Source organism: Chelonia mydas, chromosome 28 (assembly GCF_015237465.2).
Source record: "Chelonia mydas isolate rCheMyd1 chromosome 28, rCheMyd1.pri.v2, whole genome shotgun sequence".
Lineage (NCBI taxonomy): Eukaryota > Metazoa > Chordata > Testudines > Cheloniidae > Chelonia > Chelonia mydas.
In genome coordinates this window covers 3171109-3195202 of record NC_051268.2, presented here as the reverse complement: position 1 = coordinate 3195202, position 24094 = coordinate 3171109, and the positions used below count along the sequence as shown (strand labels likewise).

Genomic DNA, 24094 nt, shown 5'->3' with positions numbered 1-24094 from the left:
CAGGTGAAATTTGGGGGTATGCAAGACAAATCAGACTCCTGAAAGGGGTACAGTAGTCTGGAAAGGCTGAGAGCCACTAAACAATAATAAAACTATCACACTTGCCAAAAAAAAGTGCACTAAATGGAACGCCATGGGAATTTACATCACCTGACAAAATCCCAGGTGAAAACACTAACTCTGGCTTAATCAATAAGCTGTTGACTTAACTGCTTTTAAGTGTTTATCAAAAAAAAAGGGGGGGGAAGCCAATGTGAAAAGAGTGAGAGACACAGATTATACACACAGATACTTTGCAACTCCCTCCTACATTCAAAATCAGCCTATATTCAATGTAGCACTCTCCTCCCATTCATAGTCACTGTGCACAATATAGCAGCTTGATTTCCCATTCAGGGTCAGTCAATACAGGATACAACTGGGCTCCAGCCCCTGCTCCTGAGTCTTTGCTGCCCCCACCCCTCCAATACCATTTTTGGTTGCTCCATACAGCTGTCAGACTGTTTTATTCTTGTCTCATCCTATTTTACACCATTCAGGGTGTTGTTCCTGTTCCCAAAGGGAAACACACCCCTGAGATCTGGATTCACTCTGAACCCATATCAGATGTCACAACAAGAGTGAATTAGGCCAGGTGCTCATCCTGCTTTGCATTGCTCCACAGCTTCCAGGTGCACATCAGGGGCTGAAAGCCATGATGCCCTGTCGCTAATTTGGTTATTGGTCTGAAATCTCCCCATGGCCCATCAGAGACAGAAACTGTCATAAAAATAAAGGGAAAGGTAACCACCTTTCTGTATACAGTGCTATAAAATCCCTCCTGGCCAGAGGCAAAACCCCTTCACCTGTAAAGAGTTAAGGAGCTAAGATAACCTCGCTGGCACCTGACCAAAATGACCAGTTAGGCGAAGAGATACTTTCAAAGCTGGAGGGGGGGACAAAGGGTCCATCTGTCTGTGTGATGCTTTTGCCAGGAACAGATCAGGAATGCAGCTCAGAACTCCTGTAAAAAGTTAGTAAGTAATCTAGCTAGAAATGTGTTAGATTTCCTTTTGTTTAATGGCTGGTCAAATAAGGCTGTGCTGAATGGAATGTATATTCCTGTTTTTGTGTCTTTTTGTAACTTAAGGTTTTGCCTAGAGGCATTTTCTATGTTTTGAATCGGATTACCCTGTAAGGAATTTACCATCCTGATTTTACAGAGGTGATTCTTTTACCTTTTCTTTGATTAAAATTCTTCTTTTAAGAACTGATTGATTTTTCATTGTTCTTAAGATCCAAGCGTTTGGGTCTGTGTTCACCTGTACCAACTGGTGAGGATTCTTATCAAGCCTTTCCCAGGAAAGGGGGTGTAGGGCTTGGGGGAATATCCAAGTGGATATTTCAAGTGGGCTCTTTCCCTGTTCTTTGTTTAACACGCTTGGTGGTGGCAGCATACTGTTCAAGGACAAGGCAAAGTTTGTATCTTGGGGAAGTTTTTAACCAAAGCTGGTAACAATAAACTTGGGGGGGGGGTCTTTCATGCAGGTCCCCACATCTGTACCCTAGAGTTCAGAGTGGGGAAGGACCCTTGACAGAAACGTACCTGTGTCGCTCCCCAGCTCCAGTCGCAGCATCTCTAGGGGAAGAAGAGGACGGGAGAGGTCAGAATTGAAGCCCTCACATTCAGTGGGAGGTTCCCAATAGTTATTAACAGGGCCCTAACAAATTCGTGGCTATGAAAAATGTGTCAGGGACCATTAAATCTGGTCTCCCCTGTGAAATCTGGTCTTTACGATACTTTTATAGTATAGAGTAAAAGTACACGAAACTATAGGGTAAAAGTACACAGCGTTTCTCAAACTGGGAGTCACAAGGCTATTGTGGGGGGTGTGGAAATCGCAGCATTGCCACCCTTACTTCTATGCTGCTGTCAGCAGCGCTGCCTTGAGAGCTGGGCACCCGGCCAGCAGCCGCTGCTTTCCAGCCACCCAGGTCTGAAGACAGCACAGAAGTAAGGGTGACAATACCATGAATCCTCTGCAATAGCCATGAGTCAGTTTGAGAAACACTGAGTCTTAAGGCCTTTATATGTTTTGCCATTTTTAAATACATACTCATGTTTTATTACAACACCGTGAGATTTAAATATCTGAAACCGTGATATTCAAGATTTTTTAAATGTTATAATCGTGAAATTTACAAAAATGGACCATGAATTTGGTAGGGCCCTAGTTATTAATGTAACTGCTGTTAACTATGAGATGGTGACACAGAGAGGCCGATAATGCAGCCGCTGCAGACAGAGCCAGCCCCACAGGGCTACTCCCATAGGGAAGGGTGACCCGCTGAACTGGGGCTGTGAGATGGAGCCCAGGGCCAGTGACATCACTAGAGACCCCGACTCTTCCCCAGGGCCAGGGTCGCTCTAACCAGAGGAGACGCCACCCCCAGACTCCAATTCACCTTTGAATCCCAGCAGCACCTCCTGCAGGTGGGCGCTTTTCAGAGAGAAATCGCTGAGTCTTTTCTCCAGCTCTGCAAACCCCAGCTCCAGCTTCCGAAACGTCCCGTCCTCCCTGCTGAGGAAAGGAGAAGGGATGAGAACTGGGACCGATCCCCACACCAACCATTTGTTACTGTTCTTTATTAAGTCCTTTATTTTCACGATCAGTATCGCTCAGTAGGGAAACAGCCCCCTCTCACGCACATTTAGGGCCCCTGCTATTTCTACTGTTTGTTTCCTTTCCTTTCCCACCCTCCTGTCTTCATTTCTCTCTCTACTCACTGTCTTTGTGCCTCTCCTCGGTTCTTCCCTCTCTACATCAGCTCCCTATTCCCACCCCTCAAAGACTTCTCTCCCACCCACTCCCCTTCCACCTGCTCAAATGATTGGCCATGGAATACTGAATGTTGATGTTAAAGTGTCGTCATTTCAGTTGACACTGCAATGAGATTAAGAGAGGACAAGGGCATTCACGCCTCTCTGAATTGGTGTTTCAGGCTGTCTGCAGACTCAGGAGGGCAACATTGTCTCCGTGTCCATTTGGGAGAGTTTCTTTGTAACCAGGAGAGCTAGAAACTTACTTTTAAAAAAATGGAAAGCTGAGATTCTGCACACTCTGAATACGTGATGTTGCCACATAAATAGGTCAGACAAGCCAGGTCTGGCCTCTGTGTCTGACAGCCCTGGTGGGACCTCATTAGCTGTAAGAGTAACAGGCTTTGGCCCTTGCTGAGGAAGCCGCTAGGGGAGACAGAATCCCAGGCTCTAAGCCGGCATGTCACACTCCAAGGGCAGGAAGAAGCTCCGTATCCAGTGCAGTTTCCAAGCGTAATGGAACGTGAGGGGGAGTGAAATGGAACCGGGGACTCACCTGCTCTCAGCACCCTGCAGAAGGAGAGAAGAAAGAGGCCATCAGAGGACTTGTCGCAGCCTGGGGAGCTCTCCTGCTCTGCAGGGGAATTACCACTGGAGTCTCATTTCAGACACTCGGGTTCATGTTTCCAGAGCAGCTGCCATCTCCTCAAGCAGGGACTTCTGCTCTCAGCAGCCCCACAAATCCTTGCTGAGCAATTGCCACAGGGGGAAGTTTCTCCCCAGGCGTTTTACAGGAAGAAAATATTTGCTGCATTGAAAGTGAAATTCACGCTGACACCACTAAACCCATTAATCTGGTAGCAGTGGGGCCTTAGGCCTGGCTCAGGACCATGGCATGGGGGGAGGGGGATTTCACCCTCCAAGTGCAAATGCAGACAGACATTTACAGGGCAGGAGAGAAGGTCTTGGGGTTGCAGCATCCAGGACTCCCGGGATCCATCCCTGGCGCCGCTGCCAGACTCACTGTGTGACCTTGGGCAGAGCTCTGCCCCTCCCCCTGCCCCACTTCACCCATCTCTCCCATAGGGATAATGCCCCTGACCCCACTTTGTAAAGTGCTTTGGGGTCTAAGGTTGAGACGCTCCTATAGGAACGCTGCGTATGACCATTGCAATGACAGTCTGACCTGCAGGGGCTGGCTCAGCAGCTGCTGCCCCTTCTCTCCTCCCCGCTCACTGTGCAGGGAAATCTCCCAGGACAGTCTGCAGATGCCCTCATCCCTTCTCTGGACAATGGCTCTCTCTAGCTCTTCCAGCTGGGACAGCAACCACTGCTCCTGCTCCTCCAGAAACCCTCGCAGCTCCTGCCACTCCCAGACAATCTTCTGCCTCTCAGCTTCTGTCTGTATCTGCAATCACAGGGAGAGGGCAGCTTGGTAACAGGGGATCACAGAACATAAGAATGGCCACACTGGGTCTGACCAAAGGTCCATCTAGCCCAGTGTCCTGTCTGCCGACAGTGGCCAATGCCAGGTGCCCCAGAGGGAATTAACAGAACCGTGATCATCAAGTGATCCATCCCCTGTTGCCCATTCCCAGCTTCTGGCAAACAGAGGCTAGGGACACCATCCCTGCCCATCCTGGCTAATAGCCACTGATGGACCTGTCCTCCATGAACTTCTCCAGTTCTTTTTTGAACCCTGTTCTAGTCTTGGCCTTCACAACATCCTCTGGCAAAGAGTTCCACAGGTTAACTTTGCATTGTGTGAAGAAATACTTCCTTTTGTCTGTTTTAAACCCGCTGCCTATTGATTTCATTGGGTGACCCCTAGTTCTTGTGTTAGGAGAAGGAGTAAATAACACCTCCTTATTTACTTTCTCCACACTAGTCATTTTATAGACCTCAATCATATCCCCCCTTAGTCGACTCTTTTCCAAGCTGAAAAGTCCCAGTCTTATTAATCTCTCCTCATATGGAAGCTGTTCCATACCCCTAATCATTTTTCTTGCCCTTTTCTGCATCTTTTCCAATTCCAATAGATCTTTTTTGAGATGGGGCGACGACATCTGCATGCAGTATTCAAGATGTGGACGTACCATGGACTTATACAGAGGCAACATCATATTTTCTGTCTTATTCTCTATCCCTTTCCTAATGACTGCCAACATTCTGTTCGCCTTTTTGACTGCTGCTGCACATTGAGCGGATGTTTTCAGAGAACTATCCACAGTGACTCCAAGATCTCATTCTTCAGTGGTAATAGCTAATTTAGACCCCATCATTTTATACGTATAGTTGGGATTATGTTTTCCAAAGTGCATTACATTGCATTTATCAACACTGAATTTCATCTGCCATTTCATTGCCCTGTCACCCAGTTTTGTGAGATTCCTTTGTAGCTCTTCGCAGTCTGCTTTGGGCTTAACTTTCTGGAATAGTTTTGTACCATCTGCAAATTTTGCCACCTCACTGTTTATCCCTTTTCCCAGATCATTTATGAATATGTTGAATAGGACTGGTCCCCGTACAGACCTCTGGGGGACACCACTATTTACTTCTCTCCATTCTGAAAACTGACCATTTATTCCTACCCTTTGTTGCCTTTTAACCAGTTACTGATCTATGAGAGGACCTTCCCTCTTATCCCATGACTGCTTATTTTGCTTAAGAGCCTTTGATTAACCATAAATGTGCCTCCAGTTTTATTGACCAGAACATAGGATCTCTTGCAGTGGGTGATGCATTTAGGCCAGGAAGGGTGGAGGGATCGGGGCGGGGTGAGCTGTACATCACCGACAAGAAGGACTGTTTTTCCCAGAATCTCATCAACTTGAACTGAGCCAAACTCTCCATCCCACATTTCATCTCTTTGCCCCTCTTCTCCCCTAGGTGCTGGAAAGGCTCCCCGGTCACTGTGACACGCACACAGCCCGTGGGCAGGAGCTCTGGGCTAACATAGACTGACCCTCTCCTGCCCAGCAGCCCCGATAGGTTCCCCTGTCCGATTTTGTAAGCAGGTTGTTTTTAGGAGAGGTGAAACTTGGGGCTACACAAGACAAATCAGCCGGCTGAAAGGGGGACAGGCGTCTGGAACGGTTGAGAGCCGCTGACTCAGGGCACCGGGATGCCAGGCAAATCTGCAGGGCAGGGGCTCCCGGGGAACCTACCAGCAGCGCCTCGCTTTGCTGCTGCTCCTCGGCTTTGGCTGCTTCTCGCTCTTTTCCCAGAGGGGCCCGATGCTCTCGTGGGGGCTCCTGGAAGAAGTGGGGGAGGGGCTTAGAAACTGCCGCAAATGGCCTCCCAGCTGCCAGATTTCAGGGCCCGTCCTGCCCTGCCCTGCCGAGGGTCGTGCAGAGTCTCAGACTCAGACTTTTATCCCAGGTCTTGTTTGGCCTCAGCGAGGCAGCTCTGAGGGGGGCTGGTGAAAGGGGCACCAGGTTTTCCAGAGAAAACTCAGGACCCCTTGGAGAAGTGACAGGGGTGCAGCCCCCCAGCCCGAACATCCCCAGGCCCTGCCCACATCTCAAGCAGCCAACGTCAGACATTGCCCCCAACTTCCCCAGCTCCAACCCCCAATGCTCCCGCAGGGCCAGATCTGAACATGGACCCCCCCCCCCGCAACCAAATATCCCCCAAACCCCCATTCCGCCCTCCCGCCCCAAACCCCAGCTCTAAACACCCCCCAAACTCCAGCAGCGCCACGATCCCCAACACCAGCCACTGCCCCCCCTCCCCAGATGCCCCTGCTCTGACCCCCACCAGATCCCCCCCAGCTGCCACCATCCCCTCGCTCTCGCTCCGAGCTCTGCAGCCGAGCCGGGCTCCGGGCCCCTCCCGGCAGGAGCGTGTCCGCCCCACGCGTGTCTCGGGCCCACGCTTCCCCTCCGCCCACCCGGGCCCTGCCCGCTCCGCGCTGCCCCCTGTCCTACCGCGCTGCCCCGCGGGCGGCCGGGCTGGAGCAGCCTCCGCGCTGCGCTCCCGGCCCCGGCCATGGCTCCGCTGCAAACACAAAGGGCTCCTGGGTTGGGGGGAGGCAGGAAGGGGCGGCTCCTACCCGGGCCCTGCCCCTGCCCCCGCCCCTGCCCCGGGAGGTCCCCTCGCAGGGCCCAGAAAAACCTGAACCCGGGCAGCCGGCGGGGGGGCCATGCACCCAGGGGAGGGGAAACGTTGTTGACATTGAAAGAGCAGTGAAAGCCAATGGGACATGGTTAAACCTACCAGCATTAAACTACTGCTTTGAGAGAAATCCAGGAGAGGGTTCCACATAGCATCGAAAATATGAGCCCTGCCCCAAAGAGAAAAAATATTTGCAAATCATTCATTAAATGCCTGAACTAAACGGTATTCACGAGTAAGTCGAGATTTCTGTTTACTATTTTGGTCATCAAGCAATCAGCCTTTGCTTAAATGACATTGATTTTTGTGGAGAATGTGGAAGACAACTTCCATATGAGGAGAGATTAATAAGACTGGGACTTTTCAGCTTGGAAACCAGATGACTAGGGGGATATTTACTCCTTCTCATAACACAAGAACTAGGGGTGAGCTAATAAAATTAATAGGCAGCAGGTTTAAAACAAACAAATGCAAGTATTTCTTCATACAACGCATAGCCAACCTGTGGAACTCCTTGCCAGAGGATGTTGTGAAGGTCAAGATTATAACAGGGTTCAAATAAAAACTAGAGAAGTTCATGGAGGGTAGATCCATCAACGGCTATTAGCCAGGCTGGGCAGTGGTGTCCCTAGCCTGTTTGCCAGAAGCTGGGAATGAGCGACAGAGGATGGATCACTTGATGATCACCTGTTCTGTTCATTCCCTCTGGGGCACCTGGCATTGGCCACTGTCAGCAGACAGGACACTGGGCTAGATGGACCTTTGGTCTGACCCAGTGTGGCCGTTCCTATGTTCCGTGTGGCCTCTACTGCAACCTTGTCAGCTATGGAAAGGAAAACAAGGACCGCAGGACGGGAAGAAACACAAAAGCATGTCCAAAACACACACCGTATCTTTGAGCAGACGAGTAAAGTGAATCTGGTTGTTCGTCTTACAAGAACAAAAGTTATCCTCTAGCAAAGAGTTCCACCTGCAAGTTTTGCTTTTATTCCTTGTTTTTATTCCTTGACCCCTTGATTAGGGGTCTGGAACACATGACTTATGAGGAGAGGCTGAGGGAACTGGGATTGTTTAGTCTGCAGAAGAGAAGAATGAGGGGGGATTTGATAGCTGCTTTCAACTACCTGAGAGGTGGTTCCAGAGAGGATGGTTCTAGACTATTCTCAGTGGTAGAAGATGACAGGACAAGGAGTAATGGTCTCAAGTGGCAGTGGGGGAGGTTTAGGTTGGATATTAGGAAAATCTTTTTTACTAGGAGGTGGTGAAACACTGGAATGTGTTACCTAGGGAGGTGGTAGAATCTCCTTCCTTAGAAGTTTTTAAGGTCAGGCTTGACAAAGCCCTGGCTGGGATGATTTAATTGGGGATTGGTCCTGCTTTGAGCAGGGGGTTGGACTAGATGACCTCCTGAGGTCCCTTCCAACCCTAACCATCTATGATTCTATGATTCTATGAATGGTGAAATTACCCAAATTAGAAAAATGCCTCTCTTTCTTTGTGTCCAGATTTAAAACAGAGACATCATCATGGTAGCAAATGGTGACGGGAGAGGGCCCAATAGGTCCGAATGCATGGAGATCATCCACAAGAGAACCCTTCCATTTGTGGGGTGGGGGGAGAAGCAATCCCTTTTACAAGGGAGTACCTAGATCAGTGGTTCTCAACCCGTGGCCTGCATGCCGCCCCATTAGCACACGGCTGTGGCCCAGCTGTGTGCTAAAAATCATTCAAAATTTGCTGCTCTGGTCTGGCAGGGGGTGGGGCTGGCTGAGGGGGAGACAGCGTCTTGCAGTCTGCACCAGCGTGCCTGCCAGCAGGGGGCTGGTGAGTGGGTCTGTGGGTAGGTTGAAGGGGTTTGTCCCAGGTTTTAGGTAGGGTCCTTTCCTGGCCCCCCTTCTCGGGTCCTGGCTGCTGGCCTTGCTGGGCCCTCTGGTCCTGGATGGGGTCCAGGTCCAGGGCCTGGGTCCCAGCAGGGCCAGCTCTAGGTTTTTTGCCGCCCCAAGCTCCGAAAGCGCAACTGCCCAAGCCAAAAAAAAAAAAAAAAAAAAAAGTGGCCAGAAAGCCACCCCTGGAATTGTGCCACCCCAAGCATGTGCTTGCTTTGCTGGTGCCTAGAGCCGGTCTGGGTCCCAGCTCCTGCCCGGCCTCGCATGGTGGGGTCCGGGTCTGAGTCCCGGCTCCTGTCCGGGCTTGTGCAGCACGACCTGCACAGCAGGGTTTGGGTCCCAGATCCTGGCTGCGCCCACGTGGCAGAGTCTGGGTCTGGGGTCTGGCTCCTGCGTGCAGCAGAATCTGGGTCCAGATCTGGGGTTGGGGTCCTGGTCTGGGGCTAGGTCTAGGTCCCAGCTCCTGCCTGGCCCCGTGTGGTGGGGTCCTGATCTGGGGTCCGGCTCACCCCTGGCCCCGTGCGGCGAGGTCTGGGTCTAGGGTCCGGCTCCTGCATGCGATGGGAGATGAAACTAGAAGCCCCCAGTTTGGGAAGGTTAGCTCCCAGTCCCACTCCTTCCGCCATGGGCCGGGGGGGGGGGGGCGACATGGGGAAAGAGCAGGACACGGAGAGGGGTCTCACGGTGGAGCATGGACGGGGCCACGCCTGGCTATCTGGGGAGGCTTAGCCTCCCCCTGGCCTATGATCTCATCTTCACGGGCGGTAGGTAAGATTCTGAAAAGAAACCCCTCTGGGTAATTCAGAACTGCCCCCACTGTCTTGTTCCTGAGCATCATTTACCCTCTCTGATTTTTTTCCCCCCTCGAATTTCTTTAGGGCACTGTAGTCCTACGCATTTGGGGGGGGGCTGGGGGTTTCTGTGCCATGGGGGGCACCAGGACCAGGGGCTTCAGTCTCGTGGGGTGCACCAGGGCTCCTGCAGGTTTGAAAATATTTACTGGAGCGACACTTCAGATGGCTCCAGCTGAAGTTAAGCCCTGCTCTCATGATTTCAAAGCCAGTCTCATGGTTTTTGGTCACCTGGGCTTGGCAGGGCTGCCCCTTGGTACAGCCAGGAGCAGATAGTAACCCCAAGGAAAGGCAGGCTCAGGCCAGTGCCTTCAGCAGATGTTGCTAAACATCTTTATCATAGAATGATAGAAGATCAGGGTTGGAAGAGACCTCAGGAAGTATCTAGTCCAACCCCCTGCTCAAAGCAGGACCAATCCCCAACTAAATCATCCCAGCCAGGGCTTTATCAAGCAGGGTGTTAAAAACCTCTAAGGATGGAGATTCCACCACCTCCCTGGGGAACCCATTCCAGTGCTTCACCACCCTCCTAGTAAAATAGTGTTTCCTAATATCCAACCTAGACCTCCCCCACTGCAACGTGAGACCATTGCTCCTTGTTCTGTCATCGGCCACCACTGAGACCAGCCCAGCTCCCTCCCCTTTGGGACCCCTTCAGAGCTGAGCGAATTCTGCCTGGGGCAGCAGCTTTTAGCCTTGCAGTGTGTGTGAGAGCCAGTCCATCCGCTCTGGGGCGTGCTGGGGGCAGGAGTGGGGCAGGGTTTCCCAGCAGAGGAAACCCTTGTCCTAGTGAGCAGCTGCAGCCCGGGTTGCTAACGAGAGACACAGGAAGGGGCTGGAGCAGGAGAGATCAGGAGGCAGGAAGAAAACAAAGCACACAGATAATACCGGGGCGCTCACTGCAAAATGCAAGACCCTGCCTCCTCCATTGTGACCTGGGAGCTGAGCAGCTGCTGCTTCCCCATGGGGATCTGTGCTGGGGAGAGACCTTCCCTCCTGCTCCTTTGTACCCAGCCAAGTGCGGGGGACTTTCTCCAGCTGGATCTAGCCCCCTAGGGCAGCCCTGGGCTCTACCAGCATCAACTCCTGAGCCGGAGACTTCAGGTGACTGGGAGTCCCAGGGGAAAGTGCTGGGGACCGGCAGGAAAGTGATTCTCTGGCTGCCCAAGGGATCCTCAGATGTTGCAACCCTAGGCAATAAAGCCTCTGTCCTCTCTCTGCCTCTAGCTCAGGTCAGAAGCTGCCCCAGAGGGCAAAACTGGCGGGGGGAGGGAATTGGGGCCCCAGTGGGGTTAGAATCATAGAATATCAGGGTTGGAAGGGACCTCAGGAGGTCATCTAGTCCAACCCCCTGCTCAAAGCAAGAGCTGGGGAAGGGGAGGTATCAGGAAGCGAAAGGGATAAAAAATAAGCCAGAGTTGCAGGGAGGGGAAGACAGACTGTGAACTCTGTGCAGGCAAGAGATTGCAGGGGAGAAGAAAAGCAGCTGATCTGGGAGGGGCGGGGACATCTCTGATTTTGCCACTTCTCTCAACTCTTGACAAAATTCTCTCCCCGTGTCTCCCTAATGGTCACATAGGGATTGTCATAAATATAAATATATAAATATAAAGGGAAGGGTAATCACCTTTAAAATCCCTCCTGGCCAGAGGAAAAATCCTTTCACCTGTGAAGGGTTAAGAAGCTAAAGGTAACCTCACTGGTCCCTGACCAAAACGACCAATGAGGAGACAAGATACTTTCAAAAGCTGGGAGGAGGGAGAAAAACAAAGGATCTGTGTCTGTCTGTGTGATGCTTTTGCCTGGACGGAACAGGAATGGAGTCTTAGAACTTAGTAAGTAATCTAGCTAGGTATGTGTTAGATTATGATTTCTTTAAATGGCTGAGAAAATAGCTGTGCTGAATAGAATGAATATTCCTGTCTGTGTGTCTTTTTTGTAACTTAAGGTTTTGCCTAGAGGGATTCTCTATGTTTTGAATCTAATTACCCTGTAAGGTATTTACCATCCTGATTTTACAGAGGTGATTCTTTTTTTTTCTTCTATTAAAAATCTTCTTGTAAGGAAACTGAATGTTTTTTCTTTGTTCTAAGATCCAAGGGTTTGGGTCTGTGGTCACCTATGCAAATTGGTGAGGATTTTTTACCAAACATTCCCCAGGAAGTGGGGTGCAAGGGTTGGGAGGATTTGGGGGGAAAGATGTTTGCAAACAATGCTTTCCTAATAAAAATAAACCCAGATAAATGTTTGGTAGTGGCAGTGGAAGTCCAAGGGCAAAGGGTAAAATAGTTTGTACCTTGAGGAAGTTTTAACCTAAGCTGGTAAAAGTAAGCTTAGGAGGTTTTCAGGCAGGTCCCCACATCTGTACCCTAGAGTTCAGAGTGGGGAAGGAACCTTGACAGGGATATAAAATCTGCGTTGATTCTCCCCACATTTTATCTCAGATTATCGACTCTTTATCTAGCGTCAGATTTTGCCCCCATTTTTCTCTCTCCAACGTAAAATCTCCTCAGATTTTGTGGGGGGGGGGGGTTTCCCTCCCCATTTGGCCCTCTGAAAGCTGCTTCCCAAAGGGCTGCCCGCTTCCCACGTGAACGGTGGCAGAGGAGGAGAAGGATTGCTGTCTGCTGAACATTCATATATAATCCTTTCAAACTTTTCCCACTTAATATTGACATAAAATCCCTTCAGATTTTGACGGTTTTCTCTCCTAGTATCAAATATTTCCATTTTCTCCCCAATTTTTCAAAGATTGACATCAAATATCCTAAAATTTTGTCCTACTTTCTCTCCAGTTTTCTGTTACTAAAGCTATGTCTTTTGTCGGTAAAACTTTTGTCATGAAAAACACACACCCCTTGACTGACACAAATTACACTGACAGAAGCGCCAGGGTGCACAGCGCTACGTCAGTGGGAGACGCTTTCCTGTCCACATAGCCACCGCCGCTCGTTAGGGGTGGTTAAAGTATATGCTGGCGGGAGAGCTCTCTGGTCAGCACAGAGTGGCTACACTAAAGATCTTACAGCGGTGCAGCTGCAGTGGTTCAACTGTGGTGTTGTAAGATTACTAGTGTCCACCGCCATCTTTGCTCTGCTGCTTACATTCCTTCCTTTCCTTACATTTCCTTACATCTGTTGGTGACATTTATGCAAATGGCCTTCCACAGTCACATTCATAACCAATTCCTCCCTCGCAGTCAGAATCAATTCTAAAACAGCTGCCCCCCTCTTTACTTCTGCCATCTTCTGAAACAAAACCCCAAAAGAGTCCAGGAACTTGCTGGATGTTTTGTGTTTGGCTGTATTACTTTTCCAACAGATGTCTGAGCAGTTCAACTCTGCCCCATTATCAGGGCCGGATTAAGGCAGGGGCTTTAGGGGCTGCAGCCCAGGGCCCCAGCTCAAGGGGGACCCCACAAAAATAAATCACAGGCACATAGGCACCGACTTGTGCTGGTGGGTGCTTGACCCCCCATTCACCCCCGCCCCCCCCCCATTCAGCCCCTTCCCCAAAGTCCCTGCCCCATCCCTGCCCCTATTTGACTCCTTCCCCAAATCCCTGCCCCAGCCCCTCCTCTTCCCCTGTTCCTGCTCCTCCCCCCTACCCCCCGGAGCTTGTTACGCCACGAAACAGCTGTTTTGCAGCAGCAAGCACTGGGAGGTAGGTGGAGGAGCAGGGATGCAGCACGCTCAGAGGAGGAGGCGGCGGAGGTGAGGTGGGGCAGGGGGGGTGGGGGGGGAGCTTGGCTGCCAGTGGGTGCAGTGCACCCACTAATTTTTCCCCATGGGTGCTCCAGCCCTGGAGCACCCACGGAGTCAGCACCTATGCACAGGCAGCGATCTCCAAAGCCGGGCCGCTAAAAGTCCTGTGGCCTCTAAAAGTCCCCCGTCCCTGGGGGCGGCACTTGTGGGCATGGGCAGCACATGGAGACATGCTGTCCCCCTCCCCCTCCCCCCAGGGGTCACAGACATGCTAGCAGCCAGCTGCTTCTGGGAGCAGTGTGGGGTCACGGCATGCAGGCAGCCTGCCTGAGCCCTACTGCGCCGCCGGCCGGGAGCCACCTGTGGTAAGTGCCTCCTGGCCAGAGCCTGCACCCCACACCCCACCCCCCTGCCCCATGTCAGAACCCTCTCCTGCACCCAAACTCCCTCCCAGGATAAAGACTTGTATACAGGGGCCCCACAAAATCTAATAGCCCCAGGCCCACAGGTGAGTTAATCTGTCCCTGCCCATTATTACTTGTGTATTGGCTCTGTCTGTTGTTTGCATGGTAGCATCTGGAATGTCCACCTGCAGCGAAAGAGCCTGGGAGAAATTGTAATGTGAAATTTCTAAATCCTGTTCTGAAAAAACAAGCCTCGATTGCCGTTCTTTCCCTCGCAGGCTGCAGAATGACGTCCATGTTTCTCTCCAGCTCATCCCATCCTCCCATGGGACAGGGAAGAGAAATGGCTGCATTAGAGCCAGTTCAGGTAGGGACTATCGGGGAGTTGCTGGTGGGGTCCTGCTGGAGGGAGAGTGGAAGTAAATACTGAGGAGGTGGGAACTTTGAGGGTGGGTGGTCTGGAGAGGGAAGGGGGCAGGAAATGGGTGGACTTACACAAACCTGCAGGGACTTGTGTAACCTGGGGCCTGGATTCTAGGAACAGAATAGGAGCTGGGGCTGGAAATTATGGAAAAGGAAAGAGCTCCCCTGGACTGGGCTGGGAAAACTTCCCAGAATCCAAGTACTGGAACCTGAGCGCTATGAGCCAGCGGCTGCTGTTTGTTACGGGGGGCACCAGTCAGGCTTAAGGAAGCTGTCCCTCTGCTCATAACCAGCTCCTCACAATGCGGAGGGTGTTGGGCTTCCTACCAGGCAGCTCTCCCTGGACCCTGCTAGGGGCTTCATCTTCTGTATCAGTGTCTAGCTAGCAGGAGTGTGATGGATCTGCTGGGAGAGACAACGAGCTCTCTTCATCGTCTCACCCTGGTGTTTCCTTTATGCTCTGAGTGGTGTGCGGGTAGGACTCTGTTGACTGTGATCCTCCCAGAGCTCCCATTTGATTGGCTCCTCTCCCCCATGAATAGTGGGGCTGTGAGTGGAGCAACAGGAACTGAGTGTTGGATTCTTGCTCTTTCAGGGGCTGGTGACCTTCAAGGAGGTGGCTGTGTATTTCACCAGGGAAGAGGGGGGCTCTGCTGGGCCCAGCTCAGAGAGCCCTCTATGGAGATGTCATGCAGGAGAACTAAGAGAATGTGACCTCGCTGGGTAAGGATTCCTGTCCCCTTGGTTATTATGCTTTTTTTGCCTCTGTCTTCACGAACAAGGTCAGCTCCTAGACTACTGCACTGGGCAGCACAGCATGGGGAGGAGGTGACCAGCTCTCTGTGGAGAAAGAGGTGGTTAGGGACTATTTAGAAAAGCTGGACGTGCACAAGTCCATGGGGCTGGAAGCGCTGCATCCGAGAGTGCTAAAGGAGTTGGCAGATGTGATTGCAGAGCCATTGGCCATTATCTTTGAAAACTCATGGCGATCGGGGGAAGTCACAGACGACTGGAAAAAGGCTAATGTAGTGCCCATCTTTAAAAAAGGGAAGAAGGAGGATCCTGGGAACTACCGGCTCCATGTCTAGTTGGCAACCGTATCAAGTGGAGTGCCCCAAGGGTCAGTCCTGGGGCCGGTTTTGTTCAATATCTTCATAAATGATCTGGAGGATGGTGTGGATTGCACCCTCAGCAAGTTTGCAGAGGACACTAAACTGGGAGGAGAGGTAGATACGCTGGAGGGTAGGGATAGGATACAGAGGGCCCTAGACAAATTAGATGATTGGGCTAAAAGAAATCTGATGAGGTTCAACAAGGACAAGTGCGGAGTTCTGCACTTAGGACGGAAGAATCCCATGCACCGCTACAGACTAGGGACCGAATGGCTAGATTGCAGTTCTGCAGGGGGGATTTGGTAGCTGCTTTCAACTACCTGAAAGGGGGTTCCAAAGAGGATGGTCTAGACTGTTCTCAGTGGTAGAAGAGGACAGGACAAGGAGTAATGGTCTCAAGTTGCAGTGGGAGAGGTTTAGGTTGGATATTCGGAAAAACGTTTTCACTAGGAGGGTGGTGAAACACTGGAATGGGTTACCTAGGGAGGTGGTGGAATCTCCTTAGAAGTTTTTAAGGTCAGGCTTGGCAAAGCCCTGGCTGGGATGATTTAGTTGGGGATTGGTCCTGCTTTGAGCAGGGGGTTGGACTAGATGACCTCCTGAGGTCCCTTCCAACCCTGATATTCTATGATTCTATGATTAGAAGGGGAAATGAAGAGTTAAGGTTCACGCCACCCGCACAAAGCACCCTCCTCTCTTTTGCAGCATCACCCCAACATACCAGTGACACACACATTGCCAGGGACCCTCCCCTGCTACAGAGCACTTTGGGAACAGAGCACAGGGGCAGTTCACCACAAGGTCTAACGTCTTCTCAACTTTCACATGTACCTCTCTTTATACCACAGTCACAGCTCTCCAAAGCTGGTCCAACTAATTCTTTCAGTTACAGCTACATCTGATACTGTGCACACAGGTGGAGGGTATGCAGATAAATGCTGGCATTCCAATCTGTAGAATATAACACAAATAATGGCATGTTCTGTTCTGGATTCATAGATTTTATGGCCATAAAGGACTACTAGGTCATCTAGTCCGACCTCCTATATAGCACAGGCCAGAGAATTTCACCTAGTTACTGCTGAATTGAGCTGAAGAGCTTGTGTTTCACTAAATTGTCTTCCTGAAAGGCATCCAGTCTTGACTTAAAGACTTCCTGAGATGGAGAAACCTCCACGTCCCTTGTTAGTTTGTTAATCTTTGTACCAGCCTTACTGAACCACTCCCAGTGACTAGTGCCAGGTCCAGGGTTAAGGGGTGGAGGGCAGAGTTAAGGTGACATTTCAGGGGTGGCGTATATTTTAAATCTTCATTTCCTAGTTTTCAGAGATTTAAGTTTATATTCTGTGAAGGGACGCTGGAACACTGAATTCTGAATTAAGGTAGTTTATGGACATTTAATTTCCTTTTTTTATCAATTTTTTGTCATTAGAACTATATCTACTCTACAGATTTTGCTGGCATAGCTATGTCGGTTAGGGATGTGATTTTTCACACCCCTAACCAGACATAGCCATGTTGGCAGATCTTTTAAGCAGATACCAAACCAGAGTCTGCCTTTAGACTTGAGAGCACTTTAAAATGTTGCTCTTAACCCAGAAATTTTGGTATCGGGGCAAAACTGCCCAAGGAAACTCCTGCAGAAAGCAGGAGAAATATACAACATGCGTTGGTTGAAAGCTACCCGTGGCAGAGCTCAAACTCAAATGCCTGGGCGTAATTCAGGTTCAATGACCACAGCATGTCCCCTGGAGCCAACCAGTGCTTCACTTATAATGAAAGAGGTGCCAGGGCTCAAGTAATTAGGTGCCGGGGCTCAGTCCTGGCATGAATTAAGCCCTGGAGCCAACCAATCACTGTGACAGCTGAGTCTCGGAAATCTACTGGCTCCTAACAGGGTCTCGGTTTATTGGCACATGTGCATTTCGATGTCTTTGACTCGTCTGTTCGGCTTGTGCTGAACTGGAACTCCAGACTCTACAGTTATTAACTTTTTTTCAATATTGCTTCCACAAAGGGGCCGTGGGTGCCATGTAGATGAGAAATGTCAAGTGACTGAGATCAGTCAGAGGACAATTAAAACCATAGTTTGAGCCCAAGGAGATTCTTGTATAAAGCTGCTTTTTAGGGGGGCAGGTCTGTATCTCATGACCAAATCATCCCAAAGTGGGTCCTCTGATCCTGCCCTGCACCCCCATAAAGAAGAGCAAACTCCAATACAATTTGAGTAAACCTGTGGATTTTAGAGCAGTTACAATAGTCAATCTTTAAAGAGAAATTAATGCCAAACCTTAACTGTACCAGAGCTGGTGTTTGACTCTAGAATAACTTCCCAAAGGCCTGGAGGGTGTGACAGTCAGATGGGTCCATGTGTTGATAGAAGACAGTTTGAGGTTCCTCCTATTCATAAGTCCACAGGAGAAGGGAGAGCGGGGAGCAGTGGGAGGGGAGCAGATGAGCTGGTGATTCTGGGGTGCCACAAAGCAAGGGGGGCTGAGACGAGTGAAGAGGGGAGAGGTCTGTGAAGGATTAGGATTAGAGGGAATCAGAGAGGGTTGGCTACAGTGGAAGGGAAAGGTGTGAGAGAGGTCAGGGACAGGAGCTGCTGAGAACTGGTAGCATATTGGGGTGGGCTGGGGGAATGGGGAAAAGGGGGTGCTGTGGTGGGGGAGGATTGGGTGGGAGATTTAGGTAACATGGGAGTGGGGAACACTGGGAATAGCAGGAGGGGGAGGGAAGGGGTTGCTCTAAGAAGCGGGGCGGATCTAGAGGGAGGGGGAAGGGAAGGTTTCAGAGAGGCAGAGATTTGGGGCAAAAACAGTCTCAGTGGAGTGCCAAGGTCTCTGATGCCCTCTCCCTAGGCAAAGTTCACCAACACTGCTCCGCCTAGGGATGTAAACAGCGGGTAAAAAAAGTAACCGTTTAACCTTCAATTCAATCGGTTAAATGGTTAACGGGGAACTAGAGGTGCGGGGGCGCTGCAGCCCCCCCTCCCCGCCACGTGCTCAGGGTCCCCGCTGCTCCCTGGCCCCATGCCTGGGACTCTGCTGCTGCCAGCATCTGGGGGTGGCAGCCAGGACCCCGGGCGCGCGTGGGGGGGGGGAGCAGCCGGGACCCCGGGCGCGCGGGGGGGGAGCAGCCGGGACCCCGGGCGCCCGCGGGGGGGGAGCAGCCAGGACCCCGAGCGCGCGCGGGGGGGGAGCAGCCAGGATGCCGGGTGCAGGGGGGCAGCGGAGTTTAATTGTTAACTGGAACCAATAAGCATCAAGCTTCTCAGTTAACCGGTCAAATGTTTACATCCCTAACTCCATCCTCATCCTCCTTGACCTGGTCAGCTGCCTTTGACACCGCTGACCCTGCTCTTCTTCTTGAAACCTTGTCTTCCCTTGTCCTCTTCCTGGCTCCCTTCCTACCTCTGTAATCACTCCTTCAGTATGTCCTCCGGGGGATCCTCCTCACGCCCACCCCAACTTTCCATGGGGTTCCACAAGGCTGTGTCCTTGGTCCCCCTTTTCTTCTTCCTCTGCACCTTACCTCTGGGTAACCTCATCCGCACACTCCGTATTCAGCCACCTTCTCCGTGCTGCTCCAGACCCACCGCCTTCTGTCCCAACTAAAACCTCCTCTCCTGCTGAATGGCTAGTCACTAGCTCAAGCGCAACAGCTGAAAAGGTAAACGCAGAGCTCTCAATATGCCCCCCAAGCCACCCCCCTCCGCCTTTTTTCTCTCATTGTGGAGAGCACCCCCATCCTGCCTGTCACCAGGGCCAGATTAAGACCTTTAGAGGCTCTAAGCACTGAAAAGATTATTGTGCGCCCCCCATATCTAGTTCAAAATAAAAACAATACTATACCGTAAAATACAGGGTTTTTTTTTTCGAAATGATACAAAACTTACCTGTATGCTGAAATTAAAATAGCTTCTTTCTAGATTTTCTGATTGCAAAATTCTGGATAAGCTCATCGAAGCTGACTCGACGAAGCATGTCCGCTTCCATACCCAACAGGGAAAGTGAATCAAGTCTGTCCTGACACATTGTTGTTCTCTGAGGGTTTTTTATTCTTTTCAGCTGCGAAAGAGCGTTCGGCGGAGCAGTTAGTCATCATCAATGTTAGAAAAATACGTCATGCGATCTCTATATTTGGAAATACACATCGTATTCCGTCTTTCAGTACTGTGTCATGACGATCAATGTGACTGGATTTCATTTTTCCTGTTTCATTAAACGTTGCACGCATATAACAATGGAACTGCCGTACTTCTCCACAGAGATTCACGTTCAAGTCAACAGGGTATGAGTCAAGTAGCTTTTGGGAACCTTGTGAATATTGTTTGTCAGATAAGTCCATATTGTTTAGAAAAGAAAATCTACTTGATACTTCTTTGTACACTTCATCTCTCCTCTGCAAATGAGCTTCAAGTGTATCAATTATAGCGTAGTAAGTAGATATGCGAAATTTGTCTCTAGGATTCAATGCTGTTTCTGCCTTGCACTGCTATCATTTGCTTGTTTTTTCCTGATTCGCTTGCGGGACTGGGCTTCTCTGTAGTTAGTATCAGGCAAGATATCTTTTGCTATGTCTTCAAATCTTTCGAAATCGTTCCTCAAGGTGTGTAAGTGGTCTGCTAATGACTGACAGAGGTCCGCACATGTTTTCAAATCCCATTGCTTTTCTTGGAGAGCTTGACTTGTGTGGTAAAAGTGTTGTAAAATTTCATTCCACATGGTCAACATGCTTACAAACTCTAGTTCTTGCATCTTGTTTGCAATGTTTTCTGCCTCTCGCATAGTTTCTCCCTTTTGTGATTGGTCTTCAGCTATACTTTCTAATGGAGTAGGACTCCAGAATTGCACTTGTTGCCACTGCATGTGCCGCCCAGCGAGTATTAGAAAGAGATTTCAACACACGATCGTTGCCCAGGTATGTTTTAAGAACTGCCCATCGGCGTGTTGAGGCAGTTCTTAATGTATAAATTCTAAATGTATAAAGTAACTGGACTGTTGAGAAAAAACTTACTGCCACCGGACAACAATCAACAAGATTGAGAGGGTGTGTAGCACATGGCATGAATATGGCATATTTGTTCTGTTCTAAAAGCTTCTTCTACATTCCTTGATAACACCCTGACATGTTGGCAGCGTTGTCATAAGCTTGACCTCTGCACTTTGAGAAATCTATTTTGCAAACTTGGCACAGATACTGCAGTACTTGATTTGTCATGTCTTCACCAGTGTGGCTTTTCGAATTGAGGAATGTTATAAATCGTTCAACTGGTTGTCCATCTGTGGGAGACACATATCTTAGTACAATACTCGATCAATATGTGAAAGATCAGGTGTAGAGTCGACAGATAACCTGAAGTACCCAGCAGTACTTATTTCATCTACAATAGCTGAATGAACTTTGTCACTCATTAGACCAAAGAGTTCATCACATGTTGTCTTGGATAAGTATGATGGGTTACCTTTGCCAGCATTCCCATATTTTGAGATATGGCCTGCTAAAAATGGGTCAAACTGAGCCACAAGCTCCAACAATCCCAAGTTTCAGAGTAGCAGCCGTGTTAGTCTGTATCCGCAAAAAGAAAAGGAGGACTTGTGGCACCTTAGAGACTAACCAATTTATTAGAGCATAAGCTTTCGTGAGCTACAGCTCACTGAATGCATCCGATGAAGTGAGCTGTAGCTCACGAAAGCTTATGCTCTAATAAATTTGTTAGTCTCTAAGGTGCCACAAGTACTCCTCTTCTTTCAACAATCCCAAGAAATTTCCATTCTGCAATGATCCAGATCTGTCATTTGATCCCCAGAAGGCAGACCACGTTCAGCTAATGTTTGAATAACACCTATAACACGCTGCAAGACATGTTGCCAGTATTCATACTCCCCTTTAATTTGTTACAGTCTCTGACACATCCACGTGTTCTGGAATGGTGTTTGTTTCACCAATAGAAGAAGGGTCAGTCTCTGAAACAGCTACAGGTTTTGGAACGATGTCTGTGCTACTGAGAGGATGATGTTGTTTCTGATGGATTCGCTTTGAAAAATGAAAAGGAGGACTTGTGGCACCTTAGAGACTAACCAATTTATTTGAGCATGAGCTTTCGTGAGCTACAGCTCACTTCATCGGATGCATACTGTGGAAATCGCACAAGACATTTTATACACAGACACCATGAAACAATGCCTCCTCCCACCCCACTCTCCTGCTGGTAATAGCTTATCTAAAGTGATCATCAAGTTGGGCCATTTCCAGCACAAATCCAGGTTTTCTCACCCTCCGCCCTCCCACAAACAAACTCACTCTCTTGCTGGTAATAGCCCATCCAAAGTGACCACTGTCTTCACAATGCGTATGATAATCAAGGTGGGCCATTTCCTGCAGAAATCCAGGTTCTCTCACCCCCCTCCAAAAACCACACACACAAACTCACTCTCCTGCTGGTAATAGCCTATCCAAAGTGACCACTCTCCTTACAACCTGCATGAAAATCAAGTTGGGCCATTTCCAGCACAAATCCAGGTTTTCTCACTCCCCCACCCCCATACTCACACAAACTCACTCTCCTGCTGGTAATAGCTCATCCGAAGTGACCACTCCCCCTACAATGTGCATGATAATCAAGGTGGGCCATTTCCAGCACAAATCCAGGTTTTCTCACCCCCCCCCCCACACACAAACTCACTCTCCTGCTGGCAATAGCTCATCCAAACTGACCACTCTCCCCACACTGTGCATGGCAATCAAGGTGGGCCACTTCCAGCATAAATCCAAGTTTAACCAGAACGTCTGGGGGGGGGAGGAAAAAACAAGGGGAAATAGGCTACCTTGCATAATGACTTAGCCACTCCCAGTCTCTATTTAAGCCTAAATTAATAGTATCCAATTTGCAAATGAATTCCAATTCAGCAGTTTCTCGCTGGACTCTGGATTTGAAGTTTTTTTGTTGTAAGATAGCGACCTTCATGTCTCTGATTGTGTGACCAGAGAGACTGAAGTGTTCTCCGACTGGTTTATGAATGTTATAATTCTTGACATCTGATTTGTGTCCATTTATTCTTTTACGTAGAGACTGTCCAGTTTGACCAATGTACATGGCAGAGGGGCATTGCTGGCACATGATGGCATATATCACATTGGTGGATGTGCAGGTGAACGAGCCTCTGATAGTGTGGCTGATGTTATTAGGCCCTGTGATGGTGTCCCCTGAATAGATATGTGGGCACAGTTGGCAACGGGCTTTGTTGCAAGGATAGGTTCCTGGGTTAGTGGTTCTGTTGTGTGGTATGTGGTTGTTGGTGAGTATTCGCTTCAGGTTGGGGGGTTGTCTGTAGGCAAGGACTGGCCTGTCTCCCAAGATTTGTGAGAGTGTTGGGTCATCCTTCAGGATAGGTTGTAGATCCTTAATAATGCGTTGGAGGGGTTTTAGTTGGGGGCTGAAGGTGACAGCTAGTGGCGTTCTGTTATTTTCTTTGTTAGGCCTGTCCTGTAGTAGGTGACTTCTGGGAACTCTTCTGGCTCTATCAATCTGTTTCTTCACTTCCGCAGGTGGGTATTGTAGTTGTAAGAATGCTTGATAGAGATCTTGTAGGTGTTTGTCTCTGTCTGAGGGATTGGAGCAAATGCGGTTGTATCGCAGAGCTTGGCTGTAGACGATGGATCGTGTGGTGTGGTCAGGGTGAAAGCTGGAGGCATGTAGGTAGGAATAGCGGTCAGTAGGTTTCCGGTATAGGGTGGTGTTGATGTGACCATTGTTTATTAGCACTGTAGTGTCCAGGAAGTGGATCTCTTGTGTGGACTGGACCAGGCTGAGGTTGATGGTGGGATGGAAATTGTCGAAATCATGGTGGAATTCCTCAAGGGCTTTTTTTCCATGGGTCCAGATGATGAAGATGTCATCAATATAGCGCAAGTAGAGTAGGGGCGTTAGGGGACGAGAGCTGAGGAAGCGTTGTTCTAAATCAGCCATAAAAATGTTGGCATACTGTGGGGCCATGCGGGTACCCATAGCAGTGCCGCTGATCTGAAGGTATACATTGTCCCCAAATGTAAAATAGTTATGGGTAAGGACAAAGTCACAAAGTTCAGCCACCAGGTTAGCCGTGACATTATCGGGGATAGTGTTCTTGACGGCTTGTAGTCCATCTTTGTGTGGAATGTTGGTGTAGAGGGCTTCTACATCCATAGTGGCCAGGATGGTGTTATCAGGAAGATCACCGATGGATTGTAGTTTCCTCAGGAAGTCAGTGGTGTCTCGAAGATAGCTGGGAGTGCTGGTAGCGTAGGGCCTGAGGAGGGAGTCTATATAGCCAGACAATCCTGCTGTCAGGGTGCCATTGCCTGAGATGATGGGGCGCCCAGGATTTCCAGGTTTATGGATCTTGGGTAGTAGATAGAATATCCCAGGTCGGGGTTCCAGGGGTGTGTCTGTGCGGATTTGATCTTGTGCTTTTTCAGGAAGTTTCTTGAGCAAATGCTGTAGTTGCTTTTGGTAACCCTCAGTGGGATCAGAGGGTAATGGCTTGTAGAAAGTGGTGTTGGAGAGCTGCCGAGCAGCCTCTTGTTCATATTCCGACCTATTCATGATGACAACAGCACCTCCTTTGTCAGCCTTTTTGATTATGATGTCAGAGTTGTTTCTGAGGCTGTGGATGGTGTTGTGTTCTGCATAGCTGAGGTTATGGGGCAAGTGATGCTGCTTTTCCACAATTTCAGCCCGGGCACGTCGGCGGAAGCACTCTATGTAGAAGTCCAGTCTGCTGTTTCGACCTTCAGGAGGAGTCCACCTAGAATCC

At 49.7% G+C, this 24094-nt stretch overlaps 1 long non-coding RNA gene and 1 pseudogene across 2 annotated transcripts in view; both read left to right on the top strand.

The window, feature by feature from the left end:
* LOC119564619 overlaps nt 1–14831 on the top strand; it is a 234949-nt gene extending 220118 nt beyond the window's left edge. The window contains exons 1-3 of one of the 2 annotated variants that reach the window (XR_005223602.2): nt 10373–10757; nt 14040–14128; nt 14780–14831. This is a non-coding gene — a long non-coding RNA (uncharacterized LOC119564619). Of the gene's footprint in view, nt 1–10372; nt 10758–14039; nt 14129–14779 lie in introns of those variants that run through there. The other variant, XR_006287765.1, reaches the window with a different exon arrangement.
* A 34-nt stretch (nt 14832–14865) lies between these two features.
* Nucleotides 14866–24094, top strand: part of LOC119564594 — a 28287-nt pseudogene continuing 19058 nt past the window's right edge.